This window comes from Vombatus ursinus, unplaced genomic scaffold, assembly GCF_900497805.2.
Source record: "Vombatus ursinus unplaced genomic scaffold, bare-nosed wombat genome assembly UNPS02014791.1, whole genome shotgun sequence".
Lineage (NCBI taxonomy): Eukaryota > Metazoa > Chordata > Mammalia > Diprotodontia > Vombatidae > Vombatus > Vombatus ursinus.
This window is the reverse complement of record NW_020954569.1, coordinates 80,688,154-80,710,707: the sequence shown is the minus strand read 5'-3', so window position 1 is coordinate 80,710,707 and position 22,554 is coordinate 80,688,154. Positions and strand designations below refer to the sequence as shown.

The window sequence follows — 22,554 nt, the reverse complement described above, 5'->3', positions numbered from 1 at the left end:
TTCATGGATGAGGTAGTATTCAACTTGGGCCTTGAAGGACTGGTAGGATTTAGATAGGTGGAATAGAAGAGGAAAGGCAGTGCAGGAAGGGAAAATAGCCTGAGCAAATAAATTAACATTTGATACTTAGAAATTTGTAAAATGTTTTGTATGTACTATCCCGGAAGCATTGGCAACTTCATCTTATAAATGAGGAACCTTCATGTCAGAGAGGTTAATCGATTTGCACACGATCAAACATTTAGCACATGTCAAGGATTAGATTCAAACCCAAGTCTTGTTGATTTGTCCAGAAGCCTAGCCACTACACCAAGCTGCCGTCATAGAGGTACAAATTAATCACAAAGGAAACACTTAGATATCACCTACTATGTGCAAGGCATTTTACCAGGTGCTAAGGGAGATAATAAAAAAAAAAAAAAGGAGAGACATCCACAGTAGAGCTTGCAATCTAGTAGTGGAGATAAGACACATACACAAACAATTCTAGCGTAAATGGATCCTAGTGCATGACACACAGATAAAGTGGTGTGATTTTAATCAAAAAGTCTGTAAGAAAAGTCATAGTCAGGTGGCACAGCACAAGATGAGAACCTTCAGATCTTATGTCCTTTATATGCAATGAAGTGCTAGGTTACAATATATAAAAGTCATCTGAGTCAAAGTTATTACAGAACATTTAAAAAGAGTAGAGACCAGCCTGTTTGAGGTAGGAATAGTAGAAAATAAAGTTGAACATGCCATTTTCGGCTGGATTATGAATTAACCTTTTTACTGTCTTTAACTTTCCCTTCTAGCCACAGCTCTTTATATGCTTTAGAACTCCTGACACTATTTTTGTAGGGTCGTACCCTGTTTGTGTATTTATCCTCCATTACCTGTCTTGCTTCTGTCTTCTGTTTAAAACATTCTTTTAAAAATCCGATTTAGTTGATGAGTTCCCTTGTGTATGCACACTGGTCTCTTTAGACAACTATCCCTCACCTTTTCTTTATGTATCTTCAGAATTTAATTTATTTTACTTTGTATATATTTTATTTAGTACTTTATTTTCCCCAGTCACATGTAAAAACAATTTTTAACATTGGTTTTTAAAACTTTGAGTTCCAAATTCTCTCCTTCTCCCTCCCCACCCCACCTCATTGAGAAGGCAAACAAAAAAACTCAAGAAAAATAAGGGAAGTCAGACACCATCAGTTCTTTTTCTGGGGATGGATAGCATTTTTCATCATAAGTCCTTCAGAGTTGTCTTGGATCATTGTATTGCTGAGAATAGCTAAGTCATTCACAGCTGATGGTCAGAATTTCATTCTTGAGAGCTTCGTTCCTATCTTTCCAAGTCTCACCTCTTAACTTTTGTGTAGAATTTTAGTTCAGGGGATGCTCTCTCTCTCTCTCTCTCTCTCTTTCTCTCTCTCTCTCTCTCTCTCTCTCTCTCTCTCTCTCTCTCTCCTTGTCTGTCTCTTTCCTCTCTCTCTCTCTCCGTCTCTCTCTCTGTCTCTCTGTCTCTCCTCTCTCTGTCTCTCTTTCTGTCTCTCTGTCTTTCTGTCTCTCTGTCTCTTTGTCTCTCTGTCTCTCTGTCTCTCTGTCTCTCTCTCTCTGTCTCTCTCTCTCTCTCTCTCTCTCTGTCTCTGTCTCTGTCCTTTCTTTGAACCCTTTGAAAACTGCTTTCTGTCCAAGACTCCCCAAACTTCTGACTCAGTAGCCTGTTTCTTCTCTTTGGTGAGGATCAGGTATTGACAGACCAGCTCGATTTAGTGATTCTTCAGCCTTTTGAAGGAGGGAATTATTATTATTAAGGCAAAAGAAGAAAATTTTAGCTGTTCTGCTTTTGACAGAATGAAAATTCTAGCAAACATCCAGATAATTGTGGCTCAGTGAATAGAGTGATGGACTGGGAGTTAAGAAGGTTCACTTCCTGTCTTAGGTCCTTATTAGCTGTGTGATTCTGGGCAAGTCATTTAACTTCTCGAAACCTCAGTTTCCTCAACTGCAAAATGGAGATAATAATAGCACCTTTCTCGGGAGGTTGTTGTAGGGATCAGATGAGATAACATGCAAAGTGCTTTGTAAATCTTAAAGCACTATAACATGTGAGTTATTATTATGTTATTATTATTAATGTCATGCCCCTATACAAGGCTAATTTGGGTTTTCTAATTTCTTATTTTTTCTTCAGCTTGATTTCTACCAAAAAACTACCTTGTATTTATTTTTTAAATATCATGTGTATATATGTATTACATTTTATATTGAAAGGCAGGATGTATACTGGATAGAGAGCAGAGCCTCAAAGCCAATAAGACGTTGGTTGAAAGTTCACCCCTGACAAAACCTATTTACATGATCTGGAGCAAATCATTTATCTCCCTAGTTCCCTAAATAACCCTCTAAGACTATAAGCTGCAGAGAAGGTATCCACCTGCTTTGGTAGATGGAGTTTCCTCATCTGGGAATTCTGTGAACTTAATAAAGTCACAGGTCCACTCTCTAGCCCTATATTTTATATGTATTTACATATCTACATGTTGTCTCTCTTCAGTCAATAAACATTTATTAAGAGCCTACTGTGTAGCAGAAACTGTGTTAAGTGCTGGAGATATAAATATGAAAAAACAAAAAGACAATCCCTGCCTTCAAGGAGCTTATAATTTAATTGAGGAAGATAATTCACAAAAGAAGGTGAAAAGGGTAGGGTGCTGGGAAAGTGGGAGAAAGGGTTAGGGGCACGATGAATGTAAGATCTTTCAGAGCAGGGGCTGTTTAATTTTTTACTTTGTATTTTACTTTGTATTATCTCCATTTTGCAGATGAGGAAACTGAGGCTTAGAGAGGTTAAATGACTTGCACAGAAGCACGCAGCTAATAAGGGCCTAAGACAGGAACTGAACCCTCTTGATTTCCAGTGCCAGGGCACTTAATAAATCCTTGCTGATTTACTCCTCTTTCTTTCTAGGTAGTCTATAGTGTCCAGATGACAATATCCCTGTTTCTGCTTCCAAGAATCTTTCTCCAAGTCATAGCTGTACACTTTCCTCCCTCTGTGTCCTCGATTTTCTTCCTTGAGAATAGCTTGGTATTCTTTCATGATGTTCAACTGTGGAACAAACAGATGAGTGTGCAATGTCAAGCAGTTGATAGGGAGCACTTTGATCCATTAGTAATAAGCCAATGTTTCTCAATGCCTGTCACATAACCAGAAAACTCTCTTTTGAAAAAAAATTCTCAAAAGCAGATACTTGCAGTATGCTTGATTAATGCATACATTCTCATGAGGTGGCATGGTGTACTAGATAGAGCCCTGACTGGATTGAATCTAGAAGACTTGAGTTTGACTCCTGCCTTGGAGGCAGCTAAGGGGCACAATGGAGGGAACTGTGGGCCTGGAGTCAGGAAGACCTGAGTTAAAATCCAGCTTCAGAACTTACTGGCAAGTCACTAAAAGGGAAGGGGAAGGGAAAGGATAGTGGACCTGTAGAATGGAGATAATATTAACACCTGTCTCCCAGAATTGTGAGCTTCAAATGAGATATTTGTAAAGAGTTTAGCACAGTGCCTGGCACATGCTAAGTGCTAAATAAATTCTTCCCTTCCCCTTTCCCTTCCCCCTTCCCTTTTCCCCTTCCCCTACTCCACTTACTAACTGTCTGATCCTGGGCAAGTCACTAAACTTCACTGTTCCTCAATTTCCTCATCTATAAAATGAGAAGATTGGAGTACTGGGAGGGGTAGACTGAACTCCAAGATCCCTTCAAGCTCCAAACCTAGTATCCTATTATCTTACAATTGTGTGATCTTGGACAAATCACTTAATCATTCTGGTCCTCAGCTCCTTCCCCTATAAAATAAAGGGTGTGAACTCCATGACTTCCAAAGTCCTTTCAAACTCCAAACCTAGGGTTCTATGATATATGTGTTAAAGATTGGGTTAATCTGAACTGCCATGCCAACAAGAGAGAGACTCTCACCAAAGATCTCACCATCTGTTAACCTGCTTTGTTACATGATGTTCTGCAAATTAGAAGATCTTTTCCTGCTTTTTTGCCTCTTGATTATTCTGGCTGCCAGGCTTGCCTTTCTCCCTGTTTCAGAAACCAAATCTGAAAAAGGGATGTGTGTATTTCTTGAGCAAGACTAGCCTTTTTCTTTCCCTTAGCGATGGTTCTATACCCAAGATTGCTGCCTATCAACTTAGATGACCTCAGCAACTTCTATAGAAAAGAGCACGGTGCTAGTGAAGTCACCTGCTTGTAAATCTAAACACATTAGGATGCAACAACACCCCTGAGTCTCAGGAGCAAGGAGACTTAAAATGAAGTCTTGAGTTGGGGAGATGGCTCAGGCCCCTGACTGCTGTGTCTTTTTCATTTGGAGTATTTCTCATATCCACTCAAGCTTGGCCTGACATTTACTAAAATTTCCAACCTTCTCTTCTCTCTATCTCCAATACCCCTGCCGCTTTCTCCATTTTAGTGCAGAGGAAACAATAATTGGGCTTGAAATCAAGGTGGTGTTCAGTGGAGCGGGAAATTAGGAATGTGACTTTTTTTTGATGCTCAAGGAATTATTAGAAATAGGAAAAGTCCTTTTCTTCAGAAGAAAGACTGTTGGTTTGTTGGGCAGTGATTGCTGGCTGGGTCCTTTGGGACTGGAGGTTCCTGGATGGATGTTGGATCTTAGTGTCAGGAGGAATCTTTGAAAGCTTTAGCCCATTGACCCAGAGTCCCTTCAGCCAGTATTTCACCCTTGTCAGAATATTCTTCTATCAGACTGTCAGAGAAAACTGAGCTCTTTCCTGAAGGGAATATTTACTACTAACCAGGATCAAGCATATCACCCAACATCCATTGTAGGCCATGACCTCTATTATTAGGAGGCTGTGGGTTTTTTTTTTTTTTTTGATGTTGTTGTTGGGTGTTTTTTGTCTAGGACCAAAACAAACAAAAAAAATCCAACAAAAAACTCAACCATTATACGAAAGAAAATGTTAACAAGCCGTACTGGGGAGACAACATATCTACCTTTCTTCCTAAGGGCAAAACTTTGGGGAAATTCTTTTTTATATTCATTTTAATGGTTGTAAGAACATTAACCACAATAAAAACTGACAAGTCATCCTATTAAGTTTGCAAAATGCTTTATATACCTTATCTCATCTGGGTCTTACAACCCAGAGCACAGGACACCTTGAGGAGAGAAAAAAGTTGAAAAACAATTAACTTTCCTTTTCCTAAGATGTGAAAATTATTTGGATAATTCAAGATGATGGTTTTCTGGACCCAGGAAGGCTCTGAGAACTTCTTCCTTGCTATTCACGGTCTCTTTGCTCTTCTTTGTTTGATCCATCCCAGCCTTTTAGAGCCTCCAAACTGGAAATAAACCTTGAAGAACAGGGTCATGTTCTCTCCTTCCAAATAATGTACTCTATATTTAATATACACAGGCCTGCTTGCAGCTTTCCATTCCTAACATTCCATCTCCTGCCTGATATTCCATTTTTTAAAATTTAGTTTTAGTTTTCGACATTCTCTTTTATAAGATTTTGAGTTTAAAGTATTCTCCCTCCCTGCCCCTCTCCCCAAGAGAGCATGCAATCTGATATAGGCTATACACATACAATCATCTTAAACCTATTTCCACATTAGTCGTGTTGAGAAAGAAGAATCAGAACAAAAGGAAAAAACCATAAGAAAGAAAAAAAAGAGAGAGAGAGAAAATAGTATACTTTCATCTGCATTCAGACTTCATAGTTCTCTCTCTGAATGTGGATAGCATTTTCCATCATGAGTCTTTTGGAGTTGTCTTAGATCTTTGTATTGCTGAGAAGAGCTAAATTTATCAAAGTTAGTCATAGCTCAGCGTGGCTGTTACTGTGTATAACGTTCTCTTGGTTCTGCTCACTTCACTTAGCATCAGACCATACAAGTCTTTCCAGGTTTTTCTGAAATTTACCACCTCATCATTTCTTATGGAACAATAGTATTCCATTACATTCAATACCACAATTTGTTCAGCCATTCCCCAATTGATGGGCATCCCCTCGATTTCCAACTCTTTGCCACCACAAAAAGAGCTGCTATAAATATTTTTGTACATGTGGGTCCTTTTCCCATTTTTGTGATGCCTTTGGGATACAGACCTAAAAGTGATATTGCTGGACCAAAGGGTATGCACAATTTGGTTGCCCTTTGCGCATAGTTCCAAATTGTTCTCTAGAATGGTTAGATCATTTCACAACTTCACCAACAATGCATTAGTGTTCTAATTTTCCCACATCTTCTCTAACATTTATCATTTTCCTGTTTTGTCACATTGGCCATTCTAATAGGTGAGATGTGGTACCTCAGAGTTGTTTTGATTTGCATTTCTCTAATCAATAGTGATTTAGAGCTTTTTTTCATATGACTGTAGACAGCTTTAATTTCTTCATCCAAAAGCTGCCTGTTCACTGATATTCCATTTCTCATCCTTTCACAGGCTGTGTATCAGCTTTGCTTTGAATATGTTCTCTTCACTCTTCCACCTCTTAGAATTCCTTGCTTTCCCAAGGTTCAGTTCATGTGCCACTTTTTACACAAATCCAATCCTTCTCCCAGTCGCTAGTGGCTTCATTACTCCCCCTCCCCATTCCCTTGTATTTAGGAATAGGAATAGGGACTAAACCTAAGATTTCACTGGAATAATATGCTCCTTGGTGAGGAAATTCCCTCTACTAATGTAGGTCAGCATTTTCTCTGTACCAAAGGGTCTTAAGGAATTGCATAGAGCACTGTAGTATTGTGACTTATCCAGGGTCCCTCAGGAAATATCAGAGGAGGGAAGGATTAGAACCCAGGTCTTGGCTCTGAGGCTGGTTCTCCATTTACTATACCAAACTGCCTCCTATTACCTTGTATTTACGTAGCATGAATATTTTAAATTTACTTATCTGTATATATGTTATTCCTATACATGTATTCCTATGCTCCCGCTCCTCCCCTCAAATGTAAGCACCTTGAGGGCAGGAACTGTGTTGTTTTTGTCTTTGTACCACCAATATCAAGCACAGACCCTGAGAGAGACAAGCACCTAATACATTCTTGTTAAATGAATGAATGAAATTTAAGTTATATGATCACACCTGGGATTTACTGTTCCTCTTTTAAAAGAAGGTTGGGGATCTGGGAAAGAGAAGATAAGGCTACAGAGGACTCTAATGGGTCATTTGTTTGGCACCTTCCAGGGCACTTTGCTTCTTAAGGACAGATGGTTACAACTTTCAGTTACAGTGTCTGCTCGGCCTGGCATCTGCTGTTTTTTGAAAGGTGGGTAAGGCGATTATGTCTCATTTTTTTTTTTTTTGTGAAGTCTCGTTGATAAGATAACTTGCTTGTATGAAAGAGAATCCAGACAATGGAACTGCCTGAAGGACCCCTCTTTTCCTTCTTTGGGATTCTCCATTTTGTTATTTTAGGATCCTCTACTGCTATAAATTCCCTCCTGCCACCTTGTTCTCTTGCTCTCCTGTGTTCCTTTGCTCTCTCCATTTGCTGTTTTTTCTTCCTCCTGTGAGGCTTTGTTTTGTCACAAAGGACCTTTGTGAGGAGGAGGGTCCAGGGCCTTGGGCAGAATGTTAGCTCTGCGTTGGCATCAGTCAGTGAAGGGCTGCTCCCTTCCCCCAGAGGCTGTGTTGCTTTTCATTGCCTTCTTCTTTCTGCTTAGCAGCAAGCATTAAATCTACTTTGAATCTGGGTCAAAGCCTACTGTGCCACTACCACATCTGAGACTGGTCTGATTCTCTGGCTTCAGCAAGTATTCCCTTTGCTAAGCCCTGAAATGACTAAGCTTTTTACAGAATTGAGTACTCTGACATGTTGGCTGGTTCCTCCTCTCTCCTAGTTCATCAGTGGTTCCTCTTGTCAGATTTCTTAACACTTTTTCATCTCTATTCTTCAAACCCTGAGATTGGGAGTTACCACTGAAGTCATCTTCCAGGAGCTCCTTCTGGCTTGGAGGTGACCCTGGGTACTTGAAGGCTATGCCCTGGCAAGTTCTGTTAATCTGGAAGGGCTTCCTTTTGAGGAGAGTAGGCACACAAAAGAGATGTGAAGCCCAAGCACAAATGTGGTTAGTATATTCTAGGAGGGAGTAGGAGCCCTTTCCTCAGGCTTGGAGACATCAGTGAGATTGGGCTCAATGCTAGGGGATTTGCTGACAGCAGCCCTCTGACTCCAGGGCTACCCAGATCCTTCTACAATCTCACTTGGTAGGATCTTGTCTAACTGGCCCTGCCCTTTGCAAAAGGCACTGGAAAAAAGCCAGTGAGGGAGAAGGGAAAGCCCAGATGGACTGAAGCTTTGAAAGAGCCGCTCTGGATGACAGCTCCATGTTCAGAATGCTCTGATGAGGATTCTGCCTACCTTGTATTTGTTGGGTACATTTTTAATACTACTGAAATAAGTACACTTCCTCTACCTCCCTCTCCCCTAATTCTTTTCTATCTCTTGTTTGAATGGCAAAAACTGGGGGATTAGAAGGAGAGACAAAGTGGTCTCTCCTTCCAATCACCCAGTTTTCGCTATTTGTTTATTTGTTTCATGACAACTTTTTTATAAAAATGATCAATTTTGGTCATATTTGGTAAATTACTAAAAAGTACTGAGGTAAGCCTTAAGTTAGATAGGTCAGTTGACTATCTTTAAACAAAATGGCAGGTGCTAAAAATTTTCCAGTGGTTTTATCTTCTACAATTTTTATTCATACTACTATAGATATAAAGGTATAATTACCACATAATATATTAACATATGTATTCTATATAATCATAATTATAATTTATATTTGGCTTATGGATAGATATTATAGAACTGCATAATTGTACTGAACTAGGAGACAGTATAGTACAGCACCAGATTCTGTCCCTAGGTTCTAACTCTGGCCCTAACTCTCTGGGTGCAATGCCCAGTGTGGGCAAGTCGCTACTTCTGTGAGCCTCATTTTTTTTCATTTGTGAAATGAAGGAATTGAACAGATAGCCTCTGAGGTGACTTCTTGCTCTAATTCTATGATCTTTTGATCCCACATGTCTAAAAGGGCCGTGTCTTTGAAATGGTAGATAGTTAACAACCAGAACTTTTCCATAAGGAAATGGCAAACCACTCCAGTATCTTTGCCAAGAAAACCCAAATGGGGTCGTGAAGCATCAGGCACAACTGAAACAACTGAACAATAACAACAAAACAGCCATAACAAAATTTTGTGTTTTTTACCCCTGCACCCAGGACAAATAGTATCAAACACATTCGCAAATGCTATAGGGGAGGTTCTGAGGGTGGGCACCTAGCCGGTTGGAATGGAACTCACCCAGTCATTATCAGATAGGCCTTTCCTTATTGAACCTGCCTTTGTAGTGGTCAGGCTGGGCCTTCTGGTGTAATGGAGGCAGTTTTCACTTTGCGCCCAATAAGGTTGACCTAACACTGGGAAAACAGATCCTGATTTCCAGAAAATCAAATCCACTTGATCATTCCTATGCCTTGGGGCTCTGGGATGTTGTGGATTCAGAGCCAGCTGCACAGTCCGGAAGATCTGAGGTCCAGCCTTGCCTCTGACACCCATTGGTTTATGTGACTCTGGGCAATTTGTTACTTACTCTCTTGATACTCCAAGCGATTCTTTTGTCCAAGCATTCAGGGTTAAGTGACTTGCCCACGGTCACACAGTTAGTAAGTGTCAAATGTCTGAGGCCGAATTTGAACTCAGGTCCTCCTGACTCCAGGGCTGATGCTCTATCCATTGCACCACCTAGCTGCCCCCAAGCAATTCTTTAAAACTATGCATTGCTGAACAATTGCTGATCTACTTTGGTGAGGGATATTTTATATCTGTGAAATCCCTACCTATACCCGTGAAATCACAGACTTAGACCAGGAAAAAAAAAGTCTTAATTTCCTGAGTATCTCCAAATCCTCAATTCATATATCCCGTTGTTAAAGCAGTGCTTTCAGAAAGACCAAGTCTGACGTGAAGTCAAACGGTCCTGGACAGTCCTGGAAAGGAGGGAGTACTATTGGAAAGAAATGCCGCAAGGCCGTAATTTGTCCAGAAAACCTGTAAGAAGCCATGTTTTATCTTGTGGGAAATAAACAAGCAACCCATGGATCTGAATCAGGATGCCAGGGCTCTGGGACACTCTGGCACTTTTCTAATTATAAAAGTAATGTTTTTCAATTAGGAATTATAATTGGGAGCACCAATGTAAGAAAAAACCCCCTGCAGATTGGAGCAGTCGTAAGCTGCATTGCCTCTGAAGTAAAAATAGAAAAAAATCAATAGGTTGCTAACTTTTAAAAATTGTGCTTGGTTTCTCCCTAAGCTAGGTGCTTGTCTCTTATATTTTTAATCACTGTCTCCCGACACTTTAAAGCCTTGTTGTGTTCTGATTCTTTGAAGGGTTGGAAGGAGTCAATTAATTTTTAATGTCAGATGCAGAATTTGTAAAATACCACAGAAAGGTTTTAAAGGTGATTGAGCTCTGGGGCAGGAGCTGTGCCCCAGGAGGGGACCTTCCTTCAGGCCTCGAGCTTTGGAAAAGGAATTTTTGTTTTGCGCGGCTAATCAATAATATCTTGTTTTCAGTTGCTGCTGCTAAAAACCTTTAAATTAAATGCTGGCACAATATAAGGGCCTGAATTGGGCTTTCATTGTTTTTTTTCATGAGCTCAGTTAAAAGTCCCTGATGAGGCTAGAAGTCAAGTCTGATTCTTGATGCAGTCAGGCCTGTTTGTCCTTGCTGGTTCTCTTGACGTGGCATAAAGGCTCCGGCCAGCTGACGGAGATTCTTCTCTTCTGAAAGACAAAAAAAGGACATCAGGGAGAATCTTAGTCAATTCTTGTGTGCAGACGAGAGCAGGAAAAGTAGGTCATGTTTGGAGCCTGCTGTGTCTTGTTTGAAAAAAAAATTAAAAGGTCAGATGATGTGCTTTTTATTGCACTTTCTGAGGCCAGACAGTTTTCAGGAGATGGTATAAGGGATGTGGTGTGTGATGCCCTCCCCCTCGAACTTTTATCCAAGAGGCTTCAGGACAGGGACCATTTTGCTTGACTCCCCTTCGTTCCCCAGTAATTCCTGTCTTAGGCTTCTTTTTTCTTTTCCACACCAACATCTGCTCCATTTGAACAGCTGGCATCCCAATTCCTCTACTTCCTCAATTCCCATGACCTCCAGCTTACCTTAACAGAAGCAGTTATGCTTTAGACACCTCCTTTCCCCACTCCACCATTGCCCCAGGTTATGGCTCTGATGGAGTGAGAGGTGGAAAGTGTGTGGGAATGGCTGCGTATGGAAACGGTGATGTGCATCTTTTGTGGGGTTGGCAGCCAAAACTGCACTTACCTTGAAGGTTTGTTGCAACTTTGCAAATAACCAATTCTGCCAGCAAGCAGACCAGAGAAGTGGTCAACAATACTGACTGTATTTGCTCTGTCATGAGATCTTCGATCTAGAATAAGGTCCTGTAAAGGACCTCAGAGGCTATCCCAATTTTACAAATGAAGAAACTGAGGTTCAAGGAGGTAAAGTGACTTGTCCGTGGTCACCCAGGTAGCTAATTTTCAGAGTTGGGATTTGAATCCAGGTCCTCTGACTTGAGAGCTAATGCTCTTATTATATTATACCATGCCACCTCCATCTTCCTGAATGGATGGGTTGGTTTGAAAAAGTGACCTAGGCAAGTTTCTTTGCTCTCCCCCTTACCCCAGTTCTAATTAGGATTCAAGGTATTCAAAGAGCTTTTCAATTTCATCACAATAAAGTAAGTCCCTATCAGCACACACACACACACACACCCCTACCTTTTTCAGCTTGTGGCTCCATACGGAATAGGGTGTGTGGAGTTGGAAGTCCAGAGACCTGAACTGCCCCTACCTTCTCTATGCCTCAACAGCTAGTTTACAGTCTTGGAGCTAGCTTTGATACTTCCCTTTTCCTTATTCTCACATTCAATCAGTTGCCACCTATTGTGATTGTACTGCAACAACATTGTTCAAAACCCTCCTCCTCTCCAATGTCTTAGCCCTTACCCTCCCCAATTCAGGTCTTTATCACCTCTCCCCTGGACTGTTGTAGTACCCTCCTAATTAAAATCCCCGCCTCAAGACTTTCCCCTCTCTAGGCTGCTCTCCACACAGCTGCCAAATGAATATTCCTAAATCAAAGTGACTTCATTATTCTCCTACTCAAAAACCTTTGGTGGCTCTGTGTTGCCCAGAGGATAAAATAAACACTTTTCAATTCACCTTGGCATTTAGAGCACTCTGCAATTTGGCTTTCCCCTCTCTATACTTATTTCACATTATGCCCTTTCTTGCACTGTCTGTCCAAATGCTTGTTGACTGAGAGATATCTATCTTCCTCATTTGACCTTAGCCAAAAGGCTGAAAAGCAATACATTATCCGTTCCAGCCAGAGTGGTTACTGGCTATTCCTCAAACATAACCATGCAAGGGACAGCCCGGTGGCGCAGTGGATAAAGCACCGGCCCTGAAGCCAGGAGGACCTGAGTTCAAATGTGACCTCAGATCAAACACTTGACACTTACTGGGGTTTAGGCAACCCCAATTGCCTAAAAAAAACCCCAAACAACAACAACAACAACAACAACAAAAAACCAAACATACCATGCCATCTTTCCTGCCTCTTCTCTTTGCTCAGGCTGTCCCTCCACTCAGAATGCATCCCTCCTCATCTCCACCATTTAGAATTCCTCCGAGCTCCCTCCGAGGCTCAGCTGGGCTGCCACCTCCCACAGCTGGATTTCCTCACTCCTTGTTAGTGCTTGCTCTCTCCCAAATTTACTTTGTGTTTACTTATTTCCCTACGTGTTAAATCATCACCCCCACTGGAAGATAAGCCTCTAGAGGTCAGGGGCTGTTTTATTTTGGTTTTGTATCCCTACCTCCTAGCTTATAGTAGATGCTAATTAAATGTTTGTTGCATTTTTCACTGGGGCTGGTTCATCTCATTACAGCAGTTGATTCACAAGTCATTTTTCTTTTATTCAAGTGAAAAGGACAGCTTCATTCTTTTCTTCCCCTCTGACCCATGCTGACCTCTTCCCCCCCCAACAGGCTGTGGTGTGGACAGCATCCTTGACCTCAGTCTTTCATTCCCAAGAAGCAAGTTCTTCTGGTTCCGACTTTGGGACCCCCCAACTGGAGGGAGCAATTTAGGATTCTTTCTCTCTCTGAGGAACATAGAGACAAAGGGGGAGGAGATCAGGTTTTCATGAATCAGAACTCCGGTGTCCCCCACACCCCAAATCAACATAAAAATAGCTGGAGATAGTTGCAGTGCATTCAGAGCCCTCTCCTTCTTTGTCTCCAGTTTTCAAAGGCATTCTGCCCAAATCTTGTTCTTGCATGTCAAAATTGTTATCCTTACTGGGTTTGGGTTCAAGGCTCAGTGCCCGGGAGGTGAAATAATAAAAGCAGCCTGCTGGATCATTTTCCTTTGCCCTTTATGCTGTGGATGCTCTTTGTGTCCTTGGGGGTGTGTGTGGGGGGGGACAAAACAAACCCTTTTTATTAGGTGGTGATAATGGAAAAATGTAGCTGCAAATGACAGAGTAATGTGGTCAAGGAAAGGACTGTGGTGGCCTGGAACTGATTCTCTAGCCAATCATCTGAGGATGGATTTGGTTTAATAGAAGCAATTTTCTTCCTGCAATGCCTTCTTGTTGGCCCAGTCAGCTCAGTTCCACGGCTGCCACTCACATCCCTTGGGCTTGCTAAGCAGCTGATGCAGACTCAGCCCTGCTTCTGTCTGCTCATGAGAGGGGAACTGCAACCGTTTGGACCAAGCAGAGGTTCCTAATCACATCCATGTTTTCCTAGTTGAGTGGGGTCTGCCCAGAGAGGGGGAGAGGGAGCCGGGATTACGAGGGCCACACAGTAGAGCTGGCTGTGGAGAATCAGCTCCCACTGTGTTAGCTTAAGGAATGTCTTGGCCCTAACTAGCTGGTAAATCATCAATGCACCAGAGGTAAAGTCCGTGTTATTTGGAAAAAGTAGCTCATTTGCCACTACAGCTCAGCTGTAGGTATAGTTTTAATTACCTGGCAGGAGGCTAAGCTATGGGAACATCTGATGATATCCTGGCCCCTCGAGTTTTTGTTGTCCTTCTGGGGGTGGGAGGGAGGATTGCACAAGGGTTTGGGCTCTAACCCAGCGGGCCAGAGGGACCTCCCAATTATTCCTCAGTCAGTGGCGTTTGGAATCTCTGCTCTTGAATTAGCATGAGCAGAGGAGGGCAGGAAATTTAGATACATACTTGGCAAAGGGGCAAAATCTTAATAGTCAGGTTGGCTTAGCAGGTGTGAATGGGATAAAGACCAAGGGGAAACAGGGAGTGTTATGTCCAGTGTGAACTGATAACAGATCCCAGAATTCATTGAGGTGTTAAACCCATCCCCAGACCCTTTTGCTGCAAGACTCTCCCCACCTAGAGTCCAAGAATGTAGGAAACTGCATCTCATTCATTTCCATGAGCATCTATTAAGCACCAACAATGTTCAAGGCACCAAGTGCTGAAATGCAAAGATGAAATTGGACGTCATTCCTGCCCTCTAACAGAGGAAAGGATACATGTACCCAAATGATTATAATACATGTTGGACAATAAATTCAAAATGGAGGTCTTTATGGAGTGTCAAGAGAAGTTTGAGAAGGGAGTGCTCAGTTCTAATTAATATCAAAGAAAGTCCCATCCAGGAGATAGGATTGAAATTGGACCTTAAAAGAAGCAAATTATTTCAGCAGGCAGATTGAGAAAGACAGTGAGAATCCATTCAGTGCAGGCATTGGGATGATTTGAGCAGAAGTATATGGTGCTGAAAGGGCAAGATGAAAATAGAGACCAGAATCATCTGGTGAAGATGGTATTTGGATACATGAGTACAGAGGAGTGGTATCAGAGAAAGCTAAGAAAGGAAGAAGGGGCCAATGTGTGGAGGGTCTTGAATGCTAGGCTAAAGAGTATAGTTTATTGGGTGGTTGACTGGTGGAGGTTTCCAGTGTGTGAGCAGAGTGATTCATTACTCAAGCCTGTGGTGTGAAGGATAACAGACTAGAGGCAGGAAGTTGATCTGGGAAGCTATTATAACAGGCTAAGGAAGAGGATGGGATAAAGGCAGGGCAGTGGGAGTGAAAAAGGAGAAAATATTTTAGAGATAGAATCAACAGGACTTGGCAGCAGATCAGATGTGGAGGGGTAAGGGAGAGGAATGAGTAAAGGATGCTTTGGAGGTGACTGGCAGGATGGTGGTGCCATGAACAAAAACAGGAGTTTTGGGAGAAGAGACAGCTTTTGGTGGGGAAGGTAAGTGCATTTTGCACATACTGAATCTGAGTGACCAGCCTAGTAAAGGTGTTCAGTGGGCAGTTAGAGATGAGCTTGAGCATGTCAGATTTGGGTAACATCTACACGGAAGTGGTCATTGTACTGTGTGGGAACTAATGTCATTGAGAGAGGGAAAGAGACGGGGGGGGGGGGGGGGGGGGGGGGCGAGGGGGGGAGGAATGAGGGGGGGGGGGGAGGGAGGGGGAGAGAGAGAGAGAGAGAGAGAGAGAGAGAGAGAGAGAGAGAGAGAGAGAGAGAGAGAGAGAGAGGAGAGAGAAAAAGGGAGAGGGAGAGGGAGAAAGGGAGAGGGAGAGAGAACAATGTCCAGGTAGAGAAGTAGGAATTTGTGTCGCAGCAGTGGCAGTATAAAGGTTCAGAATCAACAGATCAAGTAAGTGATTCCAACTTCCCCCAGGTGCTTTGTGTTTTGTCTTCCCTGCTGATTCACTGCTGGAGAAAGGTGGGGAGAGTTAGCCATTACTGGAGATCAAGAGCCATTCTTTCTGTGAGAAGTCAACAAAATCAGTTCCCTCTCCTATTCTTCTGTCTCTGACAAAGTTTATTTTTTAGTAATTAGCAGCGATAAACTCTTTCTTCCTTTTTTCAAAGAGTAAGCTAACAAGGGAGATGAAAATAGAGAGGGAAAACTTTTAATCCCACTCCCTGATCTCTAGGGGTCCCAGGCGGGTAGTAAAGGCTGGTCTCTTGGTAATATTGATGACCTTGTAAATACTCCTTGTAAATGACCTTGTGAACATTCCCTTTCTTCTCAAGGACAGAAACTTTTGTCTCCTTGGTCTTCTCTTTCAACAAGAGGAGTCATCTATTTTATTTTCTTATGAAGGTAGGACTAGCAATTTCCACTCCCCATATCATCTGTGACTTATATGTGCACTCAAGTCCTTTTGTTCAGCTAATTATAAGAGAATCAGAAGGAACCTTTCAAACAGTCTTCCTTCAGCTGATTGGTTGGTTGGTTGATGCAGGGTCTTTTGTCTGAAAAATTAGTGGTTCCACGGAGCTGAAATAACACTCAAGGACACCTGTGACCCAGCTTCTCTATTCCTATGGTTACCAGATAGCAAAATACAAAAAGAAGGATGGAATAAGTAGAAATAAAGAATACAAGAGGATAAGCTGTCAGGGTAAAATTTAATTATCCAAAAAAAAGCTAAGGACTGTCCAAAACAAATATACCACTTGTAAACATTTACTCATTTCACAAACCTTTACATAGCATCTGCTATGGACATGGCTCTGTACTAGCTGGCATGCAAAGGCAAATACAACACAGTCCCCAACATAAAGGAGGGGACAATATAGTAGGGGAGATGACATATATTAAATGTAGCAGTGTGGTTCCAGGAAATGGTCAGCTCCCCAAGGGCACATGGCTGCTGTTCAAGCAGCACTTTGCCACTGGTATTTCACTGTTATGTTCATGACTCTATCTAGGAAAAGTGTCTTAAAGTCTTTGGCTTGGTGCCCATAAAATTGAGTCCCTTGCCTCCTTCTTTTCTCATTCTTTTATGCTACTTCATGCTTTTACCTTCACTGGAGGCCATAATTTAAGCGATTTAATTAGATTAGTAAATGCATAGTAAAAGCAGACACATTCACTGCATAAAATATAGACCGCTCATTCCATTTAGTCCTGAGCTCCTCTCACATGACTGTCCATTTGTCTTCTCTTTATTCTTCCAGCTGAAATATGGGAATGGGAGAGAAACAGAACCTGGAAGTTCAGTGTCTTAGTGTGGATCAACTCTTGCCCTGTAGAACAGAATAGCATGCAAGGGATTAACTCACCACTGGATTAGAGAGAGCCTTGGAGACTTTGGTGCCAGTCAGGGATGCATGGGCAAGTGGAAACACAGGATCAGGCCCCTGTCTGTTGCTGCAGCCTCAGTTTTGAAAAGGGGTACTGCTCAGATACCCCACAGGCTGACGCCCAAAGGGCAGTACCCGATGGTCACAAACCTTTCGGTCAGCAGGGTGAGGGGACAGGCATGGCCCTCTGGCTGTCACTAGGTTTTTCCCAAGTACCTATTGTTTACCTTCAAGTTTATGGATAAGGGGCTAGAGTGTGAGGCTGTGCATCCTTCATCTGTCAGGGCACTTCTGGTCCTCTAGTCAGCATTGTCAATTGCTTTGTGCTGTCTGGGCCTTGTTCCCGCTGGGGGGTGGAACCACTCTCCCCTTACATATGTACACAAATAAAAATAATTCAAAAATAGAACTAGTGCCGTGACTTTGAGCAAGTCATTTTTATCTCTCAGCTTCCTTAAATGTATTATAAAGGCATGACGAGGGGCAGCTGGGTGGCACAGGGGATAGAGCCTTGGAGTCAGGAGGATCTGAGTTCAAATTCAGCTTCAGACACTTGACACTTACTAGCTGTGTGACCTTGGGCAAGTCACTTAACCCTGACTGCATCACCAAAAAGCCAAAAAAAAAAAAAAAGCATGGCAGTAAACAATATCTAAGGTCCCACCAACTCTAAAATTCTGTGATCTATACATTTTTTAAGAAAGGTATTTCAGGCCACAAGCATTTATTAAGTGCCTTCTATATACCAGGTACTGAACTAAACACTGGGAATATAAAGAAAGGTTAAAAACAGTCTCTACCCTCAAGGAGCTCATTGTCTTGTGGATTCAGAGGAGGGAGAGATCCCTTCTGGCTGAGAGTGGGAGTGGGACAGAGCTCCTGGAAGGTTTCATGAGAAGGTGGCATTAGAGCCGGTCCTTAAAAGAAAGAGTGGACTTTCAAATGGCAGGGTGAGGAACCCTTCCATGTACAAGAAATGGTCTGAAGAAAGTCATAATGGCAGAACACTGTGGTGTGAATGGTCTGCTATGGTTGATGTAGCAGGAGAGAGGATGATATTTCAATGGAAAGGTGTGATAGAATAACAGAACCTCAGAGTTGGAGGAGACCTCAGGGTTGAAAGAATTGGGGGTATACATACACCTGAGTAGGAATGTGCAGCAGTGTGGACAAGTGGTCACTTAAAGATCTCCAGAGAGGAAGATCCCACCATCTCCTGAAACAGTTTATTCCACTTGGAGATGGCTCCAATTGTTAGGAAATATATCCTTATATCAATCAATATCTAGCTTTCTTCCTCTTCTGCCCATTGCTACTAGGACTTCAGGGGGCAGGGAGAGGGATAGAAGGGACAATTAATTCCTCTTATACATGGTGGTCTTTCAAATACTTGAAGAAGGCTGTTGTCATTCCCTTCCCCCACCCTCTCTTCAAGTCTTCTCCAAATTAAGCATCTCCACTTCTTTATAGTCTTGAAGGTCCCGACCATCCTAACCACTCTTTTGTGAACATTCTATAGATTGTCCATATCCTTCCATACTCCAGATCAGCTGTTCTCAAGCTTTTTTGGTCTCTGGACACCTTTTTGTTATTGTTCAATCATTTCAGTCTTGTCAGACTCTTCACGACCCCGTTTGGGGTTTTCTTGGCAAAATAGTTCTCCAACTCATTTTACAGATGAGGAAACTGAGGCAAACAGGGCTAAGTGACTTGCCCAGGGTCACATAGTTAGTGTCTGAGGCCAGATTTGAACTCAGGAAGATGAGACTTCCTGACTCCAGGCTCAGTGCTCTATCCCCTGTGCCACCTGGTAGCCCGGACCCCTTTCACAGTCTTAAAAATTATCAAGGATCCTAAAGAGCTTTTGTTCTTGTTTGTTATATCTCTTGATATTTACCATATTAGATATAAAAACATTTTACTAGCTTTTTTCAACATTGTGATGTGATAGCCAAAAAAGCTAATGTAATTTTTAGCTATGTTAATAAAGGCATGGTGTCTAGAATACTGAAGATGATAGTTTCACTGTGTTCTGCTTTGGCCAGGCAATATTGAGAGCAGTGGTTCTCAAAGCGTGATCTGGAGACCCTCGGGGGTCCTAAGACTCTTTCAGAGGGTCCATGAGGTCAAAACTATTCATAATAATACTAATTCTAAGTTAGTGGAAATCCATGGAGGAGGGAAGATGGCATACCAAATGTAAGGAACATCAAGGTGTCCAGTTTAGCCATAACCAAGAATGCATAAAGGAGAATAAAATGAAATATGGCTGAAAAGTAGATTAAAGGCTAAGGAGATGTATTTTTGATTAGGGGAATGTCATGGTCAGATATATGCCTTAGGAAGATTACTTTGAAAGCTGTGTGGAGGATAGATTGGAGGTGTGTGGGGGGGGAACTGGAGGCAGGGAGACCAATTTACATCATTCTCCACCAAGAGTTCAGGTGAGAGGTGATATAGGTCTGATCCACAATGGTTACATGGGGGATGTATGTTCGAAAAGTTATGGACGTATAGTTGACAGTATTTGGCAACTGATTGGATGTAGTGTCTGAGGAAAGAGGAATAATAATAATAGCATTTCTGTAGTGCTTCCGGGTTTGCCAAGTCCTTTACATATATTATGTCATTCTAACTTCACAACAACCCTGTAATATAGGTGCTGTTATTATCCTTATTTTATAGATGAGGAAACTGAGGTAGGCAGAAGTTGTGACTAGTAAATGACTAAGGCAGAATTTTAACTCAGGTCTTCATGACGCTATCCACTCCACCACCTGGATTCCCTAGTTGTTGAGGAAGAGTCAAAGATAACTCCAAGGTTATACCACTGAGGGACTAGGAACATAGCTGTGCTTTATATGTGCTATATGAGAAATTAAGGCAATTGGAAGTGGGGTAGATGTAGGGGAAAAGATAGTTCCATATGAGGCTTGGCGAGTTTGAGGTGTCTATGCATATGTCCAGGCAATGACAATGCCAAGAAGAGTTCAGGAAAGAGGTTAGGGCATGATATATAGATTTGGGAGTCATCTCTATAGTGATGATATAATCAACATGGTCAGTTAATCAGCCCTTGGGATTTGATTAACTTACCAACAGAGTTGGTAAGAGGGCTCAGGACAGCCTTGGGGGCCAATTACAATTAGGGTGGCAACGATGGGAGAAATTCTATCAATGGGGACAGAGAAAGAGCCATTAGACAAGGCAGGAAAACTAGGGGGTGGTCAACAGTGTCAAAAGCTTCAGAAACAGGGCAGCTAGGTGGTGCAATGGATAGAGCACCTGCCCTGGAGTCAGGAGGACCTGAATTCAAATCTGGCCTAAGAAACATAACACTCACTAGCTGTGTGACTCTAGGCAAGTCACTTAACCCCAATTGCATCACCAAAAAAAAAAAAAAAAAAAAGAAAGGAAAAGAAAAGCTTCAGAAAGGTCACAGAAGGTGAAAAGAATGCCACTGGACATAGCAGTTAATAAATCATTGGTAACTTTGGAGAGAATAACTTCAGTTGAGTTGTGGATTTGGCAGCCAGATAGTAATAACAACAATAATAGCTAACATTTATATAGCACCTACTATGTACCAAGCACTGTGCTAAGCACTATATTAACTCATTTGATCCTCATAACAACCCTAGGAGGTAGGTGCTATTATTACCCCAATTTTACAGATGGGGAAACTGAGGCAAACAGGCATTAAGGTATTTGCCCAGGGTCACACAGCTAGTAAGTGTATCATGCTAGATTGGAACTCAGGCCTTCCTGACTCCAGGCCCAGCACTCTATCTACTGTACCACCTAGCTGCCCAAGGAATTCAATCAGCCTTGTGGATTACAAGGGATTCATAATTTCAGAATTAGAAGAGACCTCAGATGTAAGCCATCTAGCTCAAACCATAGCTGAACAAGAATCCTTGATAAAAGATACCTGACAAGTGACCAGTTAGCCTTTGAAGGCCTCCAGTGAGGGGTCCATGGACCCTTTTTTTAAGGCAGCCCAGCCTGTTGCATTCTGGAATAGCTCTAATCATTAGGAACTTCTGATGAGAAGATGAAATTTGCCTCTTGGTGACTTCCATCCATTGCTCTTAACTCTTCCCTTCCCTGAGTCCAATCACTCTTCCAATTTCAGCCTTTCAGAATACTTGAAGACAGTTATTATGCCTTCCCTAAGTTTTCTCTACTTCAGGCTGTGGCACCCTCCTCGTAGATTCAGAATGAGCAGTGTCGGGGACAATAGGACAATCACTTTCCTCCATCTAGACACTATGCCTCTAAGAGAAGCAGCAGGGTAGAGTGGCTGAAGTAATGGGCCTGGAGTCTTATCCGAGCCTCAGTTCTGCATCTGTAAAATGAGGGGGTTGGACTAAATAACCTTCGAGGTCCTTTACAACTCTAAATATATGATCTTCTGATCATGAAGTATCCCAAGGCTATACTAAGTTGAGAAATGAGCGTATATTAAGGAAGTAGTGAAAATCTTTTTGAATCATGACTCTGCCATCAATGGATTATTTCTCCTGACTGAGTCACCTAAGCATTTGATAAGCATGCCATCAATGCCTTTATCCAATCATTGATAAAATATTGAATATCTTCTTCCCTTAGAGCCCCTCCCTCTGATTGGGACAACTCCATTCAAGGAGACCACCCAAGCTAGCCATCATTTCCCAACAGACTTCACTACATCATTCCCAGCCCCACCAGTACCTTCCCCTTTCTCTTTTCTTCTTCTCTTTGTGTATTGTCTCACCCATTAGAATGTCAGCTCCTTGAAGCCAGGGACTCCTCAGCTTATATTTGTGTTCCCAGCACTTAACACAATACCTGACATATAGTCAGCACTTAATAAATACTTGTTGACTGAACTGACTGATCCTTGGGACATTCCACTAGAGATTTCTCTACAAGTTGACATAAAACCATTAATGTCTTCCTTGGGTCTGGTCATTCAGCCAGTTCTAAGCCTTCTTATTATCCAAACCATCTTCCCCCACCACGTCCACAAGAATAGAATGAGTGACTTTGTCAAATGCTTTGTTGAAATCTAAGGAGACCATTTCTACAGCATTTCCCTGATCTACCAGTCCAGTATCCTTCTAAAAAAAACAAAAATGAGGAAATGAGGTGAGTCTGGTATGACCTGTTCTTGATGAATCCATTCTGTTGACTCTTAATAATCCATTCTAGAATTTTGGCAGGAATTCCAGTCAAGCTACTTGGCCTGTAGTTTACAACCTTCACTTTCTTCCCCTTTTTGAAAATTGGGTCACTTGCCCTTCCCTGGTCCTGGCGCCCTGATTCTTGCTTTCTCAATGATCTTCCAAAGATCTTTGACAAAGGCT

General features: G+C 42.0%; 1 protein-coding gene across 2 annotated transcripts in view; it reads left to right on the top strand.

Annotated features, from left to right (window-relative positions):
• Positions 1–7,250: 7,250 nt before the first annotated feature.
• Positions 7,251–22,554, top strand: part of PDZD2 (PDZ domain containing 2) — a 367,396-nt gene continuing 352,092 nt past the window's right edge. Inside the window, exon 1 of one of the 2 annotated variants that reach the window (XM_027868865.1) lies at positions 7,251–7,304. The gene's annotated coding sequence lies outside the window, so the exon portion shown is untranslated. The remainder of the gene's footprint in view (positions 7,305–22,554) is intronic. The other variant, XM_027868863.1, reaches the window with a different exon arrangement.